Raw genomic sequence first — 19,965 nt, 5'->3', positions numbered from 1 at the left:
TACATGCTACAATATGAATGAACCTTGAAAAGATTAGGTTAATGAAAAAAATCAAACATAAAAGGTCATATAACATATAATCTCATTTATATGAAATATCCAGAGTAGGCAAATCCATATAAACATGATCAGTGGTTTTCAGGCGCTGGAGAAGAGAGAAGTGGTAAGTGATAGTAATGGGTACAGGGTTTCTTTTGGGAGTGAGTTTCTTTCTGGAATTAGATAGTGATGGTTGCACAACTCTTGAATGCACTAAAAACTGCTGAATTGTAAAATTATAAATGGTACATTTTTGTGGATATTAAGAATCAAATCACAGAACAAATACTAATGAGACTACAATTAAAGTATGTAATTTTTTCAGCCTAAATACAGTGACTGCCATTCTCATGAGGAAAGGGAGATTTGGAGATAGACAGACACACACACAGAAGGAAGAAGGTCATTTGAAGACAGAAGCAAAGATTACAGTACTGTATCTACAAGACAAGGAATGCCAAGGATTGCCCAGAGCCATGAGAAGCTAGGAAAAGGCAAAAAAGGTCTGTGAGAGAATAAATTTCAGTTGTTTTTAAGACACCAAGTTTGTGGTTATTTATGGCAGCCCTAGGAAAATAACATACCCTACTAAGAATCTATCCTACAGAAATACTTCTAGAAGTGGGCAACAATACTTATAATGTACTAGTGGGCTCATTGCAACATTCTTTATAATCTCAAAAAAATAGAGGTAACTTAAATGTCTGTCAACAGGTAATCAGTAAATACAGTACATTCTATTATATATGAATTGTCATTCAACTATTAAGAATGAGTTCTTGTACTTATAGGGAAGGATGTCTATGTTGTACTTTTTATTTTTAGCATTTTATTTTAATTCCAGTTAGTTAACATATAGTGTTAGATTAGTTTCAGATATACAATATAATGATTCAATAATACCATACATCAGCCAGTGCTTTTCACCTATTTCACACATTCCGCTACCCATCTCCCCTTTGACAACCTTTAGTTTGTTCTCTATAATTAAGAGTGTTTCTTGGGGCGCCTGGGTGGCTCAGTGGGTTAAGCCGCTGCCTTCGGCTCAGGTCATGATCTCAGGGTCCTGGGATCGAGTCCCGCATCGGGCTCTCTGCTCGGCAGGGAGCCTGCTTCCTCCTCTCTCTCTCTCTCTCTCTCTCTGCCTGCCTCTCTGCCTACTTGTGATCTCTGTCTGTCAAATAAATAAATAAACTCTTTAAAAAAAAAGAGTCTGTTTCTTGGTTTCTCTTTCTCTCTTTAATCCCCCCTTGCTTATTTGTTTTGTTTCTTAAATTCCACATATGAGTGAAATCATATGGCATTTGACTTTCTCTGACTGACTTATAGGATTATACTTTCCAGCTCCTTCCATATCATTGCACATAGCAGGATTTCATCCTTTTGTATGGCTGAATAATATTCTGTTTTATATATATACCGCTACTTTTCATCCATTAATAAGTCAGTAGACACTTGGGCCGCTTCCATAATTTGGCTATTGTAAATAGTGCTGTTATAAACATATGGGTGCATGTATCCCTTTGAATTAGTGTATTGTATTCTTTGAGAAAATACCCAGTAGTGTAATTACTGGATCATAAGATAATTCTATTTTTAACTTTTTGAGGAACATCCATACTGGTTTCCACAGTGGCTGCACCAGTTAGCATTCCCATCAACAGAACAAGAGGGTTCACTTTTCTCCACATTCTTACCAACACCTGTTGTTTTTTGTGTTGATTTTTGCCATTTTAAGAGGTGTGGGGTGATATTTCATGGTAGTTTGATTTACATTTTCCTCGTGATAAGTGGGCATCTTTTCATGTGTCTGTTGGCCATCTGTATGGCTTCTTCTAGCAATATCTATTTATGTCTTCTGCCCATTTTTTAATTAGATTATTTTTTGAGTCTTGAGTTTTATAACTTCTTTACATATTTTTGATACTAACACTTGATCAGATATGCCATTTGCGAATATGTTCTCCCATTCTGTAGGTTACATTTTAGTTTTGTTGATTCTTTCCTTCACTGCGCGGAAGTTTTTTTTTTTCTATTTTGATGTAGTCTCAATAATTTATTTTTGCTTTTGTTTCCCTTGCCTCAGGAGACGTATCTAGAAAAAGTTTGCTGTGGCTGACATTAAAGAGGTTATTTCCTGTGTTCCCTTCTAGGATTTTTATGGTTTTAGGACTCATAGGTCTTTAATCCATTTTGAATTTATTTTTGTGTATAGTGCAATAACATGGTGCAGTTTTATTCTTCTGCTTGTTGTTGTTCAGTTTTCCCAGGCACCATTTGTTGAAGAGAATTTTTTTCCCTCATTAGATATTCTCTTTTGCACTGTTGAAAGTTAATTGACCATACAGCTGTAGGTTTATTTCTGGGTTTTCTATTCTGTTCTATTGATCTATGTGCCTATTTTTGTGCCAGTACCATACTGTTTTGATTACTACAGATTTGTAATATCACTAGGAATCTGGAATTGTGATGCCTCCAGGTTCACATTTCCTTTTCATAGTTGCTTTGGCTATTTGAAACCTTTTGTGTTTCCATAATCTCAGGGCACCTGGGTGGCTCAGTGAGTTAAGCCTCTACCTTCAGCTCTGGTCATGATCTCAGGGTCCTGGGATGGAGCCCCGTGTTGGGCTCTCTGCTCAGCCGTGAGCCTGCTTCCCCCTCTCTCTCTGCCTGCTTCTCTGCCTACTTGTGATCTCTGTCTGTCAAGTGAATAAATAAAATCTTAAAAAAAAAAAAAAGAATTGAGTCAAGATGGCAGAGAAGTAGCAGCCTGAGACTACTTCAGCTAGCAGGAGATCAGCTAGATAGCTTATCTAAAGATTGCAAACACCTACAAATCCAACAGCAGATCGAAGAGAAGAAAAACAGCAATTCTAGAAACAGAAAATCAATCACTTTCTGAAAGGTAGGACTGGCAGAGAAGTGAATCCAAAGCAACGGGAAGATAGACCCCGGGGGGAGTGGCCAGCTCCCGGCAAGCGGCAGAGCAATGGAGCACAAAATCAGGACTTTTAAAAGTTGTTCCACTGAGGGACATCGCTCCAGAGGCTAAACCGGGGTGAAGCCCACGCGGGGTCAGCGTGAACTCAGGTCCCGCAGGGTCACAGAAGGATTGTGGCTGTCTGAGTGTCGCAGAGCTTACAGGTATTAAAACCGGGAAGCCGGCTACAGAGACAGAGCAGAGGAGTGAGCTCCCAGCTCAGGGTTACCTTGAACGGGTTGCAGGCACGGTGAGCTCTGAGCGTGGCCGGAGGCCATGGAAACGGTAGTAATTGGGCGCAGTTCTCTGAGGGTGCACTGAGGAGTGGGGCCCTGGGCTCTCGGCTCCTCAGGGCCAGAGACCAGGAGGCCGCCATTTTCATTCTCGTCCTCTGGAACTCTATGGAAAGCGCTCAGGGAACAAAAGCTCCCCAAAGAAAACCTGAGCGGATTACTCATCCCAGCCCCTGGTAAGGGCGGTGCAATTCCACCTGGGGCAAAGACGCTTGAGAATCACTACAACAGGCCCCTCCTCCAGAAGACCAACAAGAAATCCAGCCAGGACCAAGTTCACCTACCAAGGAGTGCGGTTTCAATGCCAAGGAGAGCATCGGAATCCAGAGGAGGAGAAAGCAAACCACAGAACTCATGGCTTTCTCCCCATGATTCCTTAGTCGCAGTTAATTTAATTTTTTTTTCTTTTTCAATTTTTTATCTCTTCTTCTGCTAAATTTTTTTTAACTTTTACACTTTTCTTTTTTATCGTTTTTTAACTAGTTTATCTAATATATATATATTTTTTCTTTTTTATACTTTTTCTTTATTCATTTTCTTTATTTAATTGTTTCTTTTCTTTGCTTTTTTTTTCCTTTCTGAACCTCTTTTTATCCCCTTTCTCCCCCCTCACGATTTGGGATATCTTCTGATTTGGTTAAAGCATATTTTCCTGGGGTTGTTGCCACCCTTTGAGTATTTTACTTGCTCCTTCGTATACTCTTATCTGGAAAAAATGACAAGGCGGAAAATTCACCACAAAAAAATAAAAAAGAACAAGAAGCAGTATCGAAGGCTAGGGACCTAATCAATACAGACATTGGTAATATGTCAGATCTAGAGTTCAGAATGATGATTCTCAAGGTTCTGGCCAGGCTTGAAAAAGGCATGGAAGATATTAGAGAAACCCTCTTGGGAGATATAAAAGCCCTTTCTGGAGAAATAAAAGAACTAAAATCTAACCAAGTTGAAATCAAAAAAGCTATGCCCCCAACATGGGAGCAGCCACCTATATAAACCAATTAATAACAAAATCAAAGAAACACATCAACAATAATACAGTAATAGTAGGGGACTTTAACACTCCCCTCACTGAAATGGACAGATCATCCAAGCAAAAGATCAACAAGGAAATAAAGGCCTTAAATGACACACTGGACCAGATGGACATCACAGATATATTCAGAACATTTCATCCCAAAGCAACAGAATACACATTCTTCTCTAGTGCACATGGAACATTCTCCAGAATAGATCACGTCCACGGTCCTAAATCAGGTCTCAACCAGTAGCAAAAGATTGGAATCATTCCCTGAATATTTTCAGACCACAATGATCTGAAGCTAGAACTCAATCACAAGAGGAAATTTGGAAAGAACCCAAATACGTGGAGACTAAACAGCATCCTTCTAAAGAATGAATGGGTCAACCAGGAAATTAAAGAAGAATTGAAAAAACTCATGGAAACAAATGATAATGAAAACACAACGGTTCAAAATCTGTTGGACACAACAAAGGCAGTCCTGTGAGGAGAATATATAGCAGTACAAGCCTTTCTCAAGAAACAAGAAAGGTCTCAGGTACACAACCTAACCCTACACTTAAAGGAGCTGGAGAAAGAACAAGAAAAAAACCCTAAACCCAGCAGGAGAAGAGAAATCATAAAGAACAGAGCAGAAATCAATGAAATAGAAACTAAAAAAAAAAAACAATAGAACAAATCAACGAAACTAGGAGCTGGTTATTTGAAAGAACTAATAAGATTGATAAACCCCTGGCCAGACTTATCAAAAAGAAAAGAGAAAGGACCAAATAAATAAAATCATGAATGAAAGAGGAGAGATCACACCTAACACCAAAGAAATACAGACCATTATAAGAACATACTATGAGCAACTCTACGCCAACAAATTTGACAATCTGGAAGAAATGGATGCATTTCTAGAGACATATAAACTACCTCAACTGAACCAGGAAGAAATAGAAAGCCTGAACAGACCCATAACCAGTAAGGAGATTGAAACAGTCATCAAAAATCTCCAAACAAACAAAAGGCCAGGGCCAGATGGCTTCCCAGGGAAATTCTACCAAACATTTAAAGAAGTAATTCCTATTCCCCTGAAACTGTTCCAAAAAATAGAACTGGAAGGAAAACTTCCAAACTCATTTTATGAGGCCAGCATCACCTTGATCCCAAAACCAGACAAGGATCCCATCAAAAAAGAGAACAACAGACAAATATCCGTGATGAACACAGATGCGAAGATTCTCACCAAAATACTAGCCAATAGGATTCAACAGTACATTAAAAGGATTATTCACCATGACCAAGTGGGATTTATTCCAGGGCTGCGAGGTTGGTTCAACATCTGCAAATCAATCAATGTGATACAACACCTCAATAAAAGAAAAAACAAGAACCAGATGATACTCTCAGTGGATGCTGAAAAAGCATTTGACAAAATACAGCATCCCTTCCTGATCAAAACTCTTCAAAGTGTAGGGATAGAGGGCACATACCTCAATATTATCAAAGCCATCTATGAAAAACCCACCGCAAATATCATTCTCAATGGAGAAAAACCGAAAGCTTTTCCGCTAAGCTCAGAAACACGGCAGGGATGTTCGCTATCACCACTGCTATTCAACATAGTACTAGAAGTCCTAGCCTCAGCAATCAGACAACAAAAGGAAATTAAAGGCATCCAAATCGGCAAAGAAGAAGTCAAACTATCACTCTTCGCAGATGATATGATACTATATGTGGAAAACCCAAAAGACTCCACTCCAAAACTGCTAGAACTTGTACAGGAATTCAGTAAAGTGTCAGGATATAAAATCAATGCACAGAAATCAGTTGCATTTCTCTACACCAACAACAAGACAGAAGAAAGAGAAATTAAGGAGTCAATCCCATTTATAATTGCACCCAAAACCATAAGATACCTAGGAATAAACCTAACCAAAGAGGCTAAGAATCTATACTCAGAAAACTATAAAGTACTCATGAAAGAAATTGAGGAAGACACAAAAAAATGGAAAAATGTTCCATGATCCTGGATTGGAAGAATAAATATTGTGAAAATGTCTATGCTACCTAAAGCAATCTACACATTTAATGCAATTCCTATCAAAGTACCATCCATTTTTTCAAAGAAATGGAACAAATAATCCCAAAATTTATATGGAACCAGAAAATACCTCGAATAGCCAAAGGAATATTGAAAAAGAAAGCCAAAGTTGGTGGCATCACAATTCCGGACTTCAAGCTCTATTACAAAGCTGTCATCATCAAGACAGTATGGTACTGGCACAAAAACAGACACATAGATCAATGGAACAGAATAGAGAGCCCAGAAATAGACCCTCAACTCTATGGTCAACTAATCTTCGACAAAGCAGGAAAGAATGTCCAGTGGAAAAATAGACAGCCTCTTCAATAAATGGTGTTTGGAAAATTGGACAGCCACATGCAGAAAAATGAAATTGGACCATTTCCTTACACCACACACGGAAGTAGACTCAAAATGAATGAAGGACTTCAATATGAGAAAGGAATCCATCAAAATCCTTGAGGAGAACACAGGCAGCAAGCTCTTCGACCTCAGCTGCAGCAACATCTTCCTAGGAACATCGCCAAAGGCAAGGGAAGCAAGGGAAAAAATGAACTATTGGAATTTTATCAAGATCAAAAGCTTTTGCACAGCAAAGGAAACAATTAACAAAACCAAAAGACAACTGACAGAATGGGAGAAGATATTTGCACATGACATATCAGTAAAGGGCTAGTGTCCAAAATCTATAAAGAGCTTAGCAAACTCAACACCCAAAGTACAAATAATCCAATCAAGAAATGGACAGAGGACATGAACAGACATTTCTTCAAAGAAGACATCCAGATGGCCAACAGACACATGAAAAAATGCTCCATATCACTTGGCATCAGGGAAATACAAATTAAAACCACAATGAGATATCACCTCACACCAGTCAGAATGGCTAAAATTAACAAATCAGGAAATGACAGATGCTGACAAGGATGTGGAGAAAGGGGAACTCTCCTAGACTGTTGGTGGGAATGCAAACTGGTGAACCCACTCTGGAAAACAGCATGGAGGTTCCTCAGAATGTTGAAAATAGAACTACCCTATGACCCAGCAATTGCACTACTGGGTATTTACCCTAAAGATACAAACGTAGTGATCTGACTGAAGGGGCACGTGCACCTGAATGTTTATAGCAGCAATGTCCACGGTAGCCAAACTATTCAAAGTACCTAGATGTCCATCAACAGATGAATGGATAAAGAAGATGTGGTATATATACACAATGGAATACTATGCAGCCATCAAAAGAAATGAAATCTTGCCATTTGCAACGACGTGGATGGAACTAGAGGGTATCATGCTTAGCAAAATAAGTCAAGCGGAGAAGGACAACTATCATATGATCTCCCTGATATGAGGAAGTAGAGATGCAACAGGGTGGGTTAAGTGGGTAGGAGAAGATTAAATGAAACAAGATGGGATTGGGAGGGAGACAAACCATAAGTGACTCTTAATCTCACAAAACAATCTGAGGGTTGCTGGGGGGAGGGGGGTTGGGGGAAGGGGCTGAAGTTATGGACATTGGGGAGGGTATGTGCTATGGTGAGTGCTGTGAAGTGTGTAAACCTGGTGATTCACATACCTGAACCCCAGGGGATAAAAATATATTATGTTTATAAAAAATTAAAAATTTTTTAAAAAATAAAAAGGTTTTTATAAATTTTAAAAAATTATAATAATAAAAAAAATAAAAAATAAAAAAATTTTAAAAAAGAATGGTTTCTTCTAGTTCTGCAAAAAATGCTTTGGTATTTTTGGTAGGGATTGCGTTAACTGTGTTGAGTGCTTTGGGTAATGCAGACTTTTTTTATGATTTTATTAATTTATTTGACAGATCACCAGTAGGCAGAGAGGCAGGCAGAGAGATGAAGGGAAGCAGGCTCCCTGCTGAGCAGAGAGCCAGATGCGGGGCTTGATCCCAGGACCCTGGGATCATGACCTGAGCCAAAGGCAGAGGCTTAACCCACTGAACCACCAAGGCACCCCAGTAGTGCAGACATTCTAACAGTATTTGTTCTTCCAATTCACAAGCCTGGAATGTCTTTTCATTTCTTTGTGTCATCTTCTATTTCTTTCAATGTTTTATAGTTTTCAGAATACAGTTCTTTCACCTCTTTGATTCAGTTTACCCCTAGGTACTTTATTATTTGGGGTATATTGTAAGTTGAATGGTTTTCTTAATTTTTCTTTATGTTGCTTCATTATTGGTGTACAGAAATATAGCAGATTTCTCTATTTTATTTTGTATCCTGCAACTTTACTGAATTCTTTTATCATTTCTAGCAATTTTTTGTGAAGTCTTTAGGATTTTCTATAAATAGTATCATGTCATCTATAGAGTGAACATTTTATTTCTTCCTTACTGATTCAGACGCCTTTTATTTCTTTTTGTTGTCTGATTGTTGTGGCTAGGACTTCTAGTACTGTGTTGAATAAAAGTAATAAGAGTGGACATCTTTGTCTTGTTCCTGACCATAAGGGAAAAGTTCTCATTTTTCCCCACTGAGGATGATGTTAGCTGGCAGGTTTTTATAGATGGCTTTTATTATGTTGAGGTATGTTCCCTCTAAACCTTCTTTATTGAAGGTTTTTATCGTGAAAGGATGTCCTATTTTGTCAAGTGCTTTTTCTTCATCTTTTGAAATGATCATTTGGTTCTTATCGTTTCTGCAATTGGTGGGATGCATCACACTGATTGATTTGTGAATACTGAACCACCTTGAAATCCAGAAATAAATCCTACTTGATCATGGTGAGTGATTTTTTAACATATTGTTGGATTTGGTTTGATAGTATTTTGTTGAGGATTTTTGCATCTGCATTCATCAGGGATACTGGCCTGAAGTTTTGCTTTTTGGTGGTATCTTCATCTAGTTTCAGTATCAGTAATGCTGGCCTCCTAGAATGAATTTGGGCGTTTTCCTTCCTTTTCTATTTTTTGGAATACTTTGAGAAGAATAGATATTAGCTCTTCTTTAAATGTTTGGTAGAATTCTCCTGTGAAGGCATCTGGTTCTGGATTTTTGTTTGTTGGGAGTTTTTGATTACTGATTCAATTTCCTTGCTAGTTTTCAGTCTGCTGAAATTTTCTATTTCTTTCTGTTTTAGTTTTGGTAGTTTTTATGTTTCTAGGAATTTATCCATTTCCTCCAGGTTTTCCCATTTGTTGGCATATAGGTTTTCATAATAGTCTCTTATAATTGTATTTCTGTGGTGTTGTCATTTGTGCTCTCTCATTTGTGATTTTATTTGAGTCCTTTCTCTTTTCTTCTTGATAAGTCTGGCTAGAGGTTTATCAATTTGTGCATTTTTTCCAAAGAACTAGCTCCTAGTTTCACCAATCTGTTCTATTGTTTGTTTTTTTCCCTCAGCTTCTATATCATTTATTTCTGTTCTACTCATTATTATTTCCTTCCTTCTGCTGTTTTGGGGTTTTGTTTATTGTTTGTTTTCTGGCTACTTTAGATATAAGGTTATGTTGTCTACTTGAGATTTTTCTCTGCTTCTTGATGCAGACATGTATTATAGATTTCTCTCTTAGAACCACTTTTTTTTTAAAGATTTTATTTATTTATTTGACAGAGAGAAATCACAAGTAGATGGAGAGGCAGGCAGAGAGAGAGAGGGAAGCAGGCTCCCCACTGAGCAGAGAGCCCGATGCGGGATTCGATCCCAGGACCCTGAGATCATGACCTGAGCCGAAGGCAGCGGCTTAACCCACTGAGCCACCCAGGCGCCCCTCTTAGAACCACTTTTGTTGCCTCCCAAAGATTTTAGAGCATTGCGTTTTCATTTTCATCTGTTTCCAGGTAATTTTAAACTTTTTCTTTGATGTCCTGGTTGACCTGTTCATTGTTTAGTAGCATGTTGTTTAACTTCCATGTATTTGTGGTCTTTCCAGATTTTCTCTTATGGTTGACTTCTAGTCTCATGGAGTTGTGGTCAGAAAAGAAGCATAATATAACTTCAATCTTTTCTAACTTGTTGAGGCTTATTTTGTGAGCTAAACGTGATCCATATGCTCCATTTGCATTTGAAAAGAATGTGCATTCTGCTGTTTTAGGATGGGATATTCTGAATAGCTCTGTTAAATCCACCTGGTCCATTCAGTGTGTCAATCAAAGCCATTGATTCCTGGTTGATCTTCTGTTTAGATGATCTGTCTACTGATGTAAACAGAGTGTTAAAGTCCCCTAATATTATTATAGTATTATCAATTAGTTCCTTTATGTTTGTTATCACCATTTTTAATGTATTTGGGTGCTCCTTTGTTGGGTGCCTAATATTTGCAATTGTTATATCTTCTTGTTCAGTTGTCCTTTTTATGATTAAATAGTGTCCTCTCTGGCTCTTGTTACAGCCTTTGTTTTAAAGTCTAGTTTGTCTGATATAAGTACTGCTACTCTAACTTTCTTTTGACATTCGTTTGTGTGATAGAGGTTTCTCCATCCCCTCACTTTTTTTTTTAATAAAATGATGGCTTTTTAAAGATTTTGTTTATTTATTTGACAGAGAGGAAGAAAGAACACAAGCAGAGGGAGTAGCAGTCAGAGAGAGGGGAAAAGCAGGCTCCCTGCTGAGCAGGGACCTCCCCAATGCAGGGCTCAATCCCAAGACCCTGGGATCATGACCTGAGCCAAAGGCAGATGCTTAACTGCTACCCAGACACCCCACCATCCCCTCACTTTCAGTCTGCAGGTATCTTTATTTTTTTATTAACATGTAATTTATTAGTTGTTTCAGAGATACAGGTCTGTGATTTGTCAGTCTTACACAAATCACAGTACTCACCTGCAGGTGTCTTTAGATCTAAAATGAGTTTCTTGTATGCAGCATATAGGTGGGTCTTGATTTTTTATCTTTTCTGTCATCCTATGTCCTTTGATTGGAGAATTTAGTCCATTTGCATTCAAAGTAATCATTGATAGATATGTATTTATTGCCATTTTATTACCTGTTTTTTGGTTGTATCTGAAGATTTTCTCTGATCCTTTCTTGTCTTTCTCTCTTTCATGCTTTTCTGGTTTTCTTTAGTGATATATTTGGATTTCTTTCTCTTTATTCTTTGCATATTTATTAGTGGTTTTAATTTGTGGTTATCATTAGGTTTGTATATAACATCTTCTGCATATGGCAGTCTGTAGTAAGTCAATGATCGTTTAAGTTTGAACCCATTCATTATTCTCCTCCCCAATGTTTTAAGTATATGGTGTCACACTTAACTTTGTGTGTTTGTGTGTGAGTCCCTTGACTGAGTTTTATAGAAATACTTATTCTACTCCTTTTGTGCTTCCTTCTTTCCAACTCTTACTTATGGTATGTCCTTTCCACTCAAAGAATCCCCTCTAACATTTCTTGCAGGACTAGCTTAGTGGTAATGAGCTCCCTTAATATTTGTTTGTCTGGAAAACTCTATCTCTCCTTCTATTCTGAATGATAGCTTTGTCAGATGGAGTATTTTTCCCATTCAATACTTTGAATATCAAGCCACTCCATTCTGGCTTGAAAAGTTTCTGCCAAAAAAAAATCTCCTGATAGCCTTATGGGGTTTCCCTTGTATGTCTTCTTTTGTCCTGAAGCTTTTAAACTTTTTTTCTTTATCAGTGCATTTTGCCATTTTAATTATAATATGTCTTGGTGTGGATCTGTTTTTGTAGATCTGGTTGGAAGTTCTCTATGCTTCCTGGACCTGGATATCTGTTTCCTTCCCCAGATTAGGGAAGTTTCCAGCTATTATTGCATCAAATAAATTTTCTTCCCCTTTCTCTCTCTCTTCTCCTGTGACTCCTATAATGTGAATGTTATTACATTTGATGGTATCACTGTGTTCTTTAAGCCTATTCTCATTTTGCATAATTTTTCTCTCTTTTTCAGCTTGATTACTTTTTGTTATTCTGTCTTCTAGATCACTAATTCATTCCTCTGTTTCTTTCAGCCTAGTGTTCATTCTATCAAGCATGTTTCTCCTTTCTTTTATTGAGCCTTTTATTTCTGCTGCATTATTCCTTTTATCTCTGTTAAGGGTCTCACTCATGACTTCAACTCTTTTCTCAAGCCCAGTGAGTATTGTTATAATTACTTCAAGTTCTTTATTAGACATGTTGCTTGTATCTGTTTCCCTTTGATCTCTGGTTGTGGCTTTGTCCTGTTCTTTCATTTGTTACTAATTCCTCTGTCTTCACATTTTGTCTAAGTCTCTATGCCTGCTTCTCTGTGTTAAGAAAGTCAGCTGCTTCTGTTCTTGAGGGCAATGGCCTTAGGAAGAAGAGGTCCTGCAGTCCCCCTAATGCAGTATCCCCTGTTCCCCAGGGCCTGGTGCTTCCTGGAGTATCTCCAATGTGTGCTGCATGGACCCTGCTGTTATGTCCTGGCTGCTTTATCCTCTAGGCAACTCATTGGTCTGTTGGGGGCAGTGTTTGGTCCCTGGCCTGAAAGTGGTGAGTTTTAACTAGGTGTGCTCTGGTTTGCTTGTGAAATGAAACCTGTTGCCACTGTCACCAGATCCAAGGCTCTGCAAAACTTCCGGGTTAGGAGACAGGGTGTGGGCATGTATTTTGGCCACTCTTCTATTGCGAGGGTCCCACCTTGCTGGGACTGAGACAAATGTGACTGGGAAGGGCAGTTCCACTGGAGTATGGGGCCCAGGGTTAGTGTAAGCAATTTAGCACATACAAGTGCTATTCTGGTTCCATCAAGTGGCCCTGTAATGAGGGGTAGGGGGGGAAATGGTGCCTGCCAGTTCCTTTGTTCTGGAGGGGTAGTTCTGTGAATGCTTTTTCTTTGGGACAGGCTCTGAGATAAATAACTTCCCCACTCTGTGCCTTAGGCACTCTTCAGATTGCTGTTTGCACACTATAATGTCCACAGGTTGTTTCCCTTGCCTTCTTTCCAAAAGCAGCCCCAATGCCTCTGTGCTCTCCCAAAACCAAATCTGATGACCTTTAAAACCAGGCTTTAAGCCCCACTGGTTGCAAGAATTCACAGAATTTGACCCCTCTTAATTTCCAAGCCAATTGCTATGGAGATTTGTTTTCCTTGGGCACTCCCCTGTCTGCTAGTCTATCTCTTTGACCTTCTCTGCAGCCTCAGCTCCCTCTCCACTAAAGTGGCCATGATCCATTTCTCTCCCAAACATTATCTCTGCAACTCCTACCTTCTTCATTGTGACCTCTTGTCTACCATTAGCTGCGGAGTTTGTTCTGCCATTCTTCAGGTCAATTTGGGGGGTATTTAGGATGATCTGACAATTATATAGTTGTATTCATGGGCAAGGTAAGACTAGAGTCCTCCTACTCCGCTGCCATCTTCCTCTTTGTCTATGATATATTTCTAAGTGGCAAACTCATGTAGCAGACAAACATATAAGCATTTTTTGTAAAATTATATATACATATATATTTTTTTAAACTACTAATATTATATACATACACACATACATATGTGAGCATGTATTTTCACTTGAATAGCAAAAGCCATGGAATAATACTCACTTGAACCACTTGAACAGTGGTTCTTTTTGAGAATTTGTGGGTCTTTGAATTTTTTACTTCCTGCTTTGGATTTTGTTTGGTTTCCCAGGTTTTGACAGTGCCGACATACTTCTCCTATAATAGAAAAAAAAACTTACTCTTTCCACACTAAAATTCCTTCTGTTACTCAAAAATTCCATTCTTTTTCATATTTTCAAGATTTTATCCATGATTTTCCACTGCCTGGAACACTGTCTATACTGACACTTTTACCTGGCTTTTCATCTTGCAAGTCTCAATTCCTTCATCACTTCCTCTCAGAAGTCTGCCCTAAGAAGCCCTTCCTCTCCCTATAACCTTGCCAAGCTGAGTTATGTGCCCTCCTCTGCATTCCCAAGCATGCTATTCTGCTTTAAGAGAACACCACACACTGGCCTATAATTATTGGTTTACACCTTCCTCACTACACTTTTATGTACTGCAGTAATCCCAATTTATAATCAATATCTATTGAAATTATTAATTGATTTATGGACAAAACTTTATTGAAAATCCAATCCCTTTTAGTCTAAAGAAAAAATAGAGAAATATGGAAGACATTAAAAGAGGGAGCAAAAGAAATGTAACTCAGATATTTTTCTTTTGTCCAGATGAAGAACTATGTGGAGAGGTAGAAGGAAAAAAGAAGGCAATCTAAAAGAAAAAGAGATCTGGGTAACTTAATCTGTTGTAACTTTTGTCTCTATAGTGAAATCTGGCCAGCCAAAGAATAAATAGTTAAAGGACCAGTGTAGCCCACAATGCCAAAGGCAGTGGAGTAGTATCAAACTCTTTAGAGAAGAAAAGTGAGACCCAAGAATTTTATATGCTATCCCTTCTACAAACATGTTCTCAAGCATGCAAAAGTTCAAGAAATGCAACACTTAGGAGTGCCCCTTTTCAAAAAAAAAAGTAGTAAGTAAGAAAATATAGACAAACAAGAGATATATCAAAAAAAATAACTCGGGCATAAAGAAGCTATGATAAGAGAACTAATGGTAAACATGGAATTCATTTAAACATAGAACCAAGACCAAATAACTTAAAGAATTTGACAGGGGGGAACAGAAAGTAAAAATAATAAAATAACTAACAAAAATCAGGAGATAGGAGGGGAAGTGCAAGGGACCTCACTTTGTCATGTATCATAATGATATCTCATGTCCTCATATTTATAATAATAGTTTATTATTTACTAGTCACTATACCACATATTTTATACATATTAACTCTCATCACTCACAACTTAGTGAAGTAGCCACTTTTTAATTCCCATTCTAGAAATAAGAAAATTATGCATGTAGGAATTAAATAATTTGTCCACCTTATAGCTAGTTAATTAGAAGATCTGATTTGAACCAAAGCAGACTATCTCTAGAACACATGCTTTTAAGCAATCACCCAGGGAATCAGTCAACACTATCAAAAATTGAAACATGGAAATGAAAATGTAATGTAAAGACTACAACCTCTTTATATTTTTCAAATCTTTGATCTTAACTTTAAAATAATCTTTCAGAAACTTCTATTTTTTGAGAGGAAGGAAACATTTACCTGAAGTATACCAAATCCTTTCACTTTCGTTTATTTTTCTTTTGTTCAATTCAAGCAATTTTTAAAATTTCATACTTTTAAAAATAGTATGTATATTACTTCTGTTTAATTTTTTCTATTCATTTCTTAATCCTACATAATAAAATTGATGCCCAGAATAACATGCATTTATCTTAGTAGCTAATGCTTATGAAGGGTTTACGATCTTCCAAGTAACAGAATAAGCATTTTAAATGAGTTATCTCATTAAATCATCACAGCAATCTTATTTTTGTCCTCCTTTATTCAGATAAAGAAACTGAGGCCCAATAATGGTTATTCTTGGTTGGTGCAGATTTGGAAGGATTTTTCCCCTTTTTTTGTGCTTTTCTATACTGCTTGCATGTTTTATAATGAGTATGTATCTTTTTTTATATAAATGTAAAATACATTCTAAAAATACATTTTTAAATAAATAAGTGAAGATTCCTTCGGACTTAGTCTTGAGCCTTTATCTCTTTCTATTCTGCAACTCTTCCTCTATACTATGTCATCAACCCCCATACACTTGAATACCATCCACAGGCAAATGGCTCAAATCTGCAGTCATACATCAGAGATATTGTGGGTTCAGTTCCAGATCACTGCAATAAAGCAAAAATCACAATAAAGTGAATGAAATGAAAATTTTGGTTTCCCAGGACATATAAAAGTTCTTATACACTATTCTATAGTCTATTAAATGTGCAACAGCATTATGTCTAAATGTACATGACTTAATTAAAAAATACTTTATTGCTAAAAAAATGTAAACCATCACCTGAGCTTTCATTGAGTCATAATCGTTGATCACAGATCACCATAAGAAGTATAATATTGAAAAGTTTGAAATATTATAAGAATTAGCAAATTGTGACACGGAGACACAAAGTGAACAAATGCCATTAGAAAAAAATGACACCACTACTGGGTATTTACCCCAAAGATACAGATGTAGTGAAAAGAAGGGCCATCTGTACCCCAATGTTTATAGCAGCAATGGCCACGGTCACCAAACTGTGGAAAGAACCAAGATGCCCTTCAACGGACGAATGGATAAGGAAGATGTGGTCCATATACACTATGGAGTATTATGCCTCCATCAGAAAGGATGAATACCCAACTTTTGTAGCAACATGGACGGGACTGGAAGAGATTATGCTGAGTGAAATAAGTCAAGCAGAGAGAGTCAATTATCATATGGTTTCACTTATTTGTGGAGCATAACAAATAGCATGGAGGACAAGGGGAGTCAGAGAGGAGAAGGGAGTTGAGGGAAATTGGAAGGGGAGGTGAACCATGAGAGACTATGGACTCTGAAAAAACAATCTGAGGGGTTTGAAGTGGTGGGGGGTGGGAGGTTGTGGGAACCAGGTGGTGGGTATTAGAGAGGGCACGGGTTGCATGGAGCACTGGGTGTGGTGCAAAAACAAGGAATACTGTTATGCTGAAAATAAAAATTAAAAAAAAATTAAAATAAAATAAATAAATAAAATAAATTTTTTTTTTAATGGCACCAATAATGGGCGCCTGGGTGGCTCAGTGGATTAAGCCGCTGCCTTCGGCTCAGGTCATGATCTCAGGGTCCTGGGATCGAGGCCCGCATCAGGCTTTCTGCTCAGCAGGGAGCCTGCTTCCTCCTCTCTCTCTGCCTGCCTCTCTGCCTGCTTGTGATCTCTCTCTGTCAAATAAATAAATAAAAATCTTTTAAAAAAATAAATAAAAAATAAATAAAATGGCACCAATAGACTTGGTCAATTTAGGGTTGTCACAAAACTTCAATTTGTAAAACACACAATATGTGTGAAGCTCAGTAAAGCAAAGCACAATAAAATGAAGTATGCCTATATATTTCCACTCCAGGGACTGTCTTCAGAGCTCTAAACACATATGCCCAACTGCCAACTGGACCTCTTTTGTATGCTTCATACACACCTCAAATTCAACATGTCCAAAACCATACTCATCATCCCAAACTTGTCCTCTTCCGTGTTTTCTGACCCCGGTGAATGGCACCACACTCCACCCAAATGCACAAACCAAAAATACATGAATCATTTTTTACTCCTCCTTTTTTCTTATCCTGTATATCCAATCTATCACCATGTATGTGTACCTCTAAAATACATCCCTAATCTGTCTACCATCTCTATTATCACTTCCTTAGTTCAGGCCAATAACATCTCTGAACTGATTAGCCACCATATCTTTTAAAATTCTGCTTCCAGGGTGCCTGGATGTCTCAGTTAGTTAAGTATCTACCTTTGGCTCAGGTCATGATCCTGGAGTCCTGGAATCAATCCCCGCATTGGGCTTCCCGATCAGTGGGGAGCCTGCTTCTCCCTCTCCTTCTGCCCCTCCCCACCTGTATTCTCTATCATGCTCTTTCTCTCACACACACAAATAAATAAATAAAATCATTAAAAAATAAAATAAAATTCTTGCTTCTTTACAATTAATTCTTCTCATAGCAGTCAGAAAGATGCTAATAAATGAATAAGTATTTGTGTGTCTCCCTTCCTTAAAACCCTTCAATGAATTCTCATTGCTCTTAGAAGAAACTTCAAACACTTACTGTGACCCTTGTGACAGAAACTATGAATTGCCTGCCCAATATGTTTCCTCATTTTATAACAAAACCACATTTTGTTAGGGTAGTAGTAGGCTGAATGGAAAATAAAACCTCCCCAGACCCCATTATAGCTTGAGTTGGCCATCCAATCCAGTTCTAACCAATAAGATAAGGAGAAAGCCACTAGTTAGGGCTTCCAGGAAATCTCCTATTTTCCTGATGGAAAAAGACAGATCCAGCTGTAACATGTTCTTGCCTTTTTCATTCTCTCCTTTTTCCTGACTGGGAGTGAAACAGTCATCTTGTAAACATGAAAATAGAAGCCATACTCAAAAAAACCACAGAATAAAGATATGGAAGCTTGGGTCCTAGAACTTACACAAGCCCTGGACCATCGACACTGAGGCTATTACATCAGAAAAAATAAACTTTTGTTTTGTTTAGCCACCATATCTTGGTTTCTTTTACATGCAGCCAAACACAGTCCTAATAGACAAAATCTTGTATGGTATGGTCCTTGTCTATCTCTTCAGCCTTTTCTTAGACAACTTTCCTCATCCTTCACTTTTTTACAGCCACACTGATTTTCCTCTTACTCTGCAAATAGAGATCTCTTCTGTTTCAAGGTATTTGCATGTGCTGTTCCCTCTGCCTGGAATAATCTTTTCTTCACTCTTCATCAGCTAACTTCTACTCATTATTTAAGTCTGAGCTTAAGAGACATTGATGGCAGCATGGACTTCCCTGACACCTCCAATTCAAATTAGGTGATGTCATGACACCCTGAAATTTTCTTCCTTAGCATGTTTCATAATTTATATTTTTCTTCATTTACAGGATCTTTTACCTTTCAGTTTAACTTCTGTCTCCTCAGCTAGACACAGACCTTTATAATTCAGGAACTGTGTTTGTCTTGTCTAAATGTATGTTCAGCCCCTATAACAGTGCCTACCACATATAAAGCACTGAATAAACAGTGCTAATAAATGGACAATGTACTGCAAATCCATGTGCTTTATGCCATTTTCCCTGCTCTATTGAATCAGAATTAATCATCACCCCCATCCTTCCATGACACATTGCTTTGACCTCTATTTTAATTAAATACTTTTAACAAATAAAGCATGTTTTTAAAGATCTCAAAGTCTGTTCAGGAGCAAAACACCTTTAAGTGAACTATGATGCAGTATAATAAGTGCAAGATTTAAAGTATGAATAAGATACAAAGAAAGAACAAAGAAGGGAAATCCAAGCAAAGAGTATAACATGTAAAATACTCCATAGTGTGAAAAAGCAGAGGCCGCTCAGTATTAATAAAGGGTGAAGTATAAGGAGGCCTAGTGTAACACTGTGGAGGGGGAAGTCTTCTGACATAGTAAACATAGGTTTCTTCATGAGACTACTCTTATGACTTTCTCTTTTTTTCTAAGCTTGGTTAAAAAAGTATAAAACAAATAAAACCATAACTTATATTTCATAAATTACATAATCAATTTAATGCATAGTTATGCCTGAAACAAAAATTATTTTTCTTTGAGACATTAGGATGTGGATAAAGTCTCATGTACATGCCTTATGGTCTTGCCCAGTTGAGAACCTCTCAGCTGACTTCATCTCTATGAAAGAAATTGTCCAAAATCAAGGCTAGAGAGGTAGAAAGCGTCCAGACCATGAAATGGTTATGATGTCACCGTAAGTAGCTTTGACTTTATAGACAATGAATAGACATGAAAGTATTTTAAGCAAGGGAAATATTATCCTCAAATTTGCTTCTTAGAAAGATCACCTTGAAGGCAATGGATTAGAGGCAAAGAAACCGGTTAGAATTCTAATGCAACAGTAAAAGTAACTATGAAAACCTCAACTAAGGCAGTGGTGATTGAGAATTGGGAAGATAATTCAAAGGCAAAATTGA

Source organism: Neovison vison, chromosome X (genome assembly GCF_020171115.1).
Source record: "Neovison vison isolate M4711 chromosome X, ASM_NN_V1, whole genome shotgun sequence".
Lineage (NCBI taxonomy): Eukaryota > Metazoa > Chordata > Mammalia > Carnivora > Mustelidae > Neogale > Neogale vison.
The sequence above is the reverse complement of the archived record's forward strand: the minus strand, read 5'-3'. Positions refer to the sequence as shown.